Source organism: Myotis lucifugus, unplaced genomic scaffold (assembly GCF_000147115.1).
Source record: "Myotis lucifugus unplaced genomic scaffold, Myoluc2.0 scaffold_6, whole genome shotgun sequence".
In the NCBI taxonomy this organism is placed as follows: domain Eukaryota; kingdom Metazoa; phylum Chordata; class Mammalia; order Chiroptera; family Vespertilionidae; genus Myotis; species Myotis lucifugus.
In genome coordinates, this window is record NW_005871054.1 from 2,652,820 (window position 1) to 2,657,957 (window position 5,138).

Here is a 5,138-nt window from a genome sequence, read left to right on the forward strand (position 1 = left end):
GAAATAAACAACCAAGTGGATGAAGGTACAATTTATTGAGATTTGGGCTTCCATTTTCAGTAATATAGCAGACTGTATTCAGACTCACCGTCTTATTGAAAACAACTAAAATTGCTGGCTTAAATATCAAAAATGTCTTCTTTTTTAAAATTGACTTTAGAGAGAGAGGAAGAGAGAGAGAAAAACAGATTTGCTGTTCCTTATTTATGCATTCATTGGTTGACTCCTGAATGTGCCCTGACCAGGGATCAAATCTGAAATATTGGTGTATCGGGACAATGTTCTATCCAACTGAGCTACCTGGCCAACGCAAAACCATCTTCTTAAAAGCAGCTTGCAATATAGTAAGGAAAATATCATGCTAAAACATAAGTGAAGGCATGAACCAAAACAAGTAAGTGGAGCATTGAAGCTACTTTTGAGGAAAATGACCAAACTTGTCAAACTTGAACTTCAGTTTGCATGAAGGACAAAGATCAGGACCTATCCTAGATGGGGGCGGATAGGAGACCCTGTGTCATAAAGTTTGGACCAGAAATAAACCCATCCCTACTCCTACCCCCTGTGGTGCTGTGTAGAGTAGGGGTGGAAGAGTGTGGGGGGTGGGCTGTCCCCAAAAGTTATAATCACAGACTAGCAACATTTCTAGTGTAGATTTGTAGCCCAAATGTACATTCTTGGGTCCTACAAACCTCAAGCTATGCATTAAGTTTAAAGTGATCCAGTACTGATAGATGGTAGTAAAGTGATGATTTCTGAGACTAGGTCAGAAAAGGCCATACAGCTTCCACCAGGTTCTTTTGAAATGTTCACTTTCAGGAGATGCCCCTTCAGAATTCAGCTGCCTCGCTGTGAGAAGCCCAAACCATACAGATTCCAGGTATGCCCAGCCTTTGAGACATTCTGGTCCATGCATCAGGTATGTGAATGAAGAACTCTTCAGTGGTTCTTAACCTTCCTAATGCTGCGACCCTTTAATACAGTTCCTCATGTTGTGGTGACCCCCAACCATAAAATTACTATTTTTAAAAAATATATTTTATTGATTTTTTACAGAGAGAAAGGGAGAGGGATAGAGAGTTAGAAACATTGATGAGAGAGAAACATCAATTCAGCTGCCTCCTGCATACTCCCTACTGAGGATGTGCCTGCAACCAAGGTATATGCCCTTGACCGTAATCGAACCTGGGACCCTTCAGTCCGCAGGCTGACGCTCTATCCACTGAGCCAAACCAGTTAGGTCCATAAAATTATTTTTGTTGCTACTTCATAACTGTAATTTTGCTACTGTTATGAGTCGTAATGTAAATATCTGATATGCAGGATGTATTTTCATTGTTCGCGACCCACAGGTTGAGAACTGCTGCTAGATGATTTAGGGTCAAATCAGTCACTCTTGGTGTTCAAGTCTTTCTCACTGAAGATCCAGACATTGTGGAGCAGAGACAAGCCTTTCCTGTTCTACCTTATCCACGTAATAAGTCAAATAAAATGGTTATTATTTTAGACTGCTAAGTTTGAGGTAGTTTGTAATATAGCGATGATAATCAGAATGGATTTTATTACATGGGAATGGATGCTGCCATAAGAAAAGTCTAATACATATGGGACTAATGGCAAGCAGAAGCTGGAAGAGGTTTTGAGATCACTAGCAGAAGCCTGCCAGAGCTCCAGGGACTGTCAGTGAGGGCTTACAGGGAAATGAGAAAAATTTTGGAAGCTGGAGGAAGAGGGAGTATTTTTTTTAAGAGGGAGTATTTTTACATAGTGAAGGAGAGTTTAGTAGCCCTGTTTCCTGTCATAACATGGAAAACAGGAGCTGTACCTAATGAACTCAGTGATGTAGTTAAGGAGATTTCTGGGCAGGGTGTTGAAACTGGTTTCTTGTAGCTGTGATAATAAGATTTGGACAGAAATGAGCTAAAAAAAAAAAAGAAAGAAAGTAAAAAATTTGAAAGAACTTTATAAAAGAGCCAGGACTTATCAAATTTGGAAAATAAAACTATTTCTTGTTCCCAGCTGTTCCAGAAGGCAAACAATTCTCAAATTTAAAACTTTTCAGGGCTAAGATCAAAGCCAGAGTGGGCCTGTAGGACCCCTACTTAAAACCTCAAAACATCTAAGGTGATGCCTCATAAAATCTTTCAGCTAAACATAGGCTTCTAAGGATCTCAAAGGTGTGCTTTGTACACCCTGTCTGCTAAAACAAGACTTCTAACAATAATATAGGCATTGTCTTCAGCAGGCACACAAGGGCCCAACATAATGACCTTCTGCAGTGTAACTCTGCCACCACTCCATCAAGAGATGCAACCTAATTCCCCTCCCTCTGAATCTAGAATGGCCTCTATCTCTCTTGTCACCAGTAGAATGTGGCATTGCCTGACTTCTGAGTCAGGGACAAAAAAGGTCTTGCAGCTTCCACCTAATTCTCTTGAAATGATGCTCCTTCTTGAAAGCCAGCCTCCATGCTGAGAAGCCCAAACCACATGGAGAAGCCATAGCAGGTGCTCCAGTCAGTAGTCCCACTGAAGCCAGCCTTGCATTATAACAGCTCAGACACCAGATGTGAGTGATGGAGAACTTCAGATTATCATAGCCCCAGCCATTCAGCCGCCCTCCCCCCTCCCCACCTCCACCACCTGCATTTGAGTCTTTTCAGCTGAGGGCCCAGTCACCATGGAGCAGAGACAAGACATCCCCGTTGTGCCCTACCCAAATTCCTAACCCACAGAGTTTGTGAGCATAATAAGATAGTTAATGTTTCATACCACTAAATTGGCAATAGAAAGCATGATATATTCAAAGAACCAAAAAACTGTGTTATGGCAGATAAACATAGACTACGACTGGGTACTTGAAGTAAAAATTATTTCTGCTGTTTTCTACTCTGAGGAAAAAAAATCAGATAAAGGAGAAAAAGGCAAGATCATCTGAGAGAGGAATGGTTGGGGAAATTATGGCAATGTGGCTTAAACTAGTACCTCTGTATAACCCCTAAATCAAGCAGAGCACATCACTCATTTTCAGTCTTTCCCATTTATTGTAGAGATAAATACAGAGCCTCTGGTCCTACCCAGGTTCACTTTGCATCAGGCATCCTTATGTAGCAGGTCCCAACTAGTGTGTCTCAACCCACGGGGAGCAACAACCCAGCAGATGTCTCAGCTGGCCCTCCACACCTCCCTGTTCTGCTCCTTGCTAGCACCAGGCAACTGCTGCAAACCCTGGGGTTGGGGCTGTTTTATCCCCTGTCCAACAAAATTAGCTCTCTGTTAGTGGCTGTAGTTGTTTGATCACTGGAAAAGAAAAAGCTAGAAATTTCACAGTTTCTTTGGCCCAGATATGACATCCCTATCCCCTGAGCCATTCTCCTACAAGGCAAGCACACCCTGCCATGGCTCATTCTACCCTATCTTAGGTGGCTTTGCATGAATTATGAATCAGGAAGCATTAGATCTTTAGGTCATTTGCACAAGGTTTTCACTTTGGAATGCACTCAGGGTGCAGGGCAAATGCCTGCCCCCATGTTTATTTTTTCAGCTGGTGATTGAAGTTCTGGTCCAGTTATAATAGATTGGAATGCCAGTGTCTTGTCCATTTTCAGCTATATAGCAAATCTTGCATAGCATAGGGGTCATATTTCTACTCTCAGCATGTAAAATAAAAGTTATTTTTATGTTTGTGTTTCCAAAGTAAATATCATTGTTTGCCCCCCACCTCCACCCCCATAGAACTATTTTAAAAAGAAAATACATGAATATGAAAAATAACATTCTAAGCTTTGGGGGAAATGTTATTAACATGTGAGTCTTTTTTAAATTATCAAGGCTGTTAAAAAATACTGTATTCTATAATCCATGACCACTATTCTGCCTATAGTATCTTATACCTCCTTAACTGAATAACAGTACTCCTTTTTCTATGTATTTAGTCAGTCATTTAATATATATGGGGAGATATATATATATATATATATATATATATATATATATATATATATATATATATAATTTGTTAATCCTCACCCGAGGATATTTTTCCATGGATTTTTAGAGAGAGTGGAAGGGAGGGGGAGAGACACAGAGAAACATTGATGTGAAAGAGATACATTGATTGGTTGCGTCCTGCATGCACTCCAACCAGGGCCTGGGATTGAACCTGCAAATGAGGTTCGTGCCCTTGACTGGAATCAAATCCATCATCCTTCAGTCCACAGGCCAATGCTCTATCCACTGAGCCAAAATGGCTAGGGCCATTTAATAAATATTGATTGAGTGCCTATTGTGAGTCAGATATTGGGGATACAAGAGTGATCAAGATGGACAAAGTGTAAAAAAAGAAAGAAAAGATGGACAAAGTGGCACCTATATTTGGGTTCAGGGACACAGACATTCAACAAGTAAATAAATAGATAAGGTAATTTCACATTGAGATTACTTTAGGTAGAGTGGTCATGGAATGCCTTTCAGAGACCTAGAACCTATGAAGGAGCCAGTCATGCAAAGAGCCTGGAGAAAGAGTTGCAGGCAGAGGGAACAGCAAGTTCATAAGCCTGTGGGTTGAAAGAGCGTGGAAGAAGTCAGAATGGAGCTGGAGAGCTAGGCAATGGCCAGGTCATGCAGGACTTTACGAGCTTCCCCATAGAGGTGATTTTTGCCAAGGCAGCGACATGATCAGATTTCTATTTTTAAGGTATCATAGCATTGGCCCTGTCTGGATAGCTCAGTTGGTTAGAGCATTGTCCCAATACACCAAGGTTGCAGGTTCTATCCTTGGTCAGGCTACATACAAGAATCAACCAATGAATGCATAAATAAGTGAAATAAAAATCGATGTTTCTCTCTCTCTCTCTCTCTCTCTCTCTCTCTCTCTCTCTCTCTCCCCCTCCCTCCTCCCTCCCTCCCTCCCTCCCTCCCTTCTTCTTTCTCTCTCTTGCATATCAATAAATTTTAAAATATAAATAAATAAATAAATAAATAAATAAATAAATAAATAAATAAATGCTGTGTCCCTTCTCTTGACATCTTTGGTTTTGTGACCTACCAGCTAAACAAATCACCATCTTCAACCTCTGAAAATGAGATAAGTACACTAATTCAATGCTGCAAATGTTTTGAGCACTTGGTATGTATAAG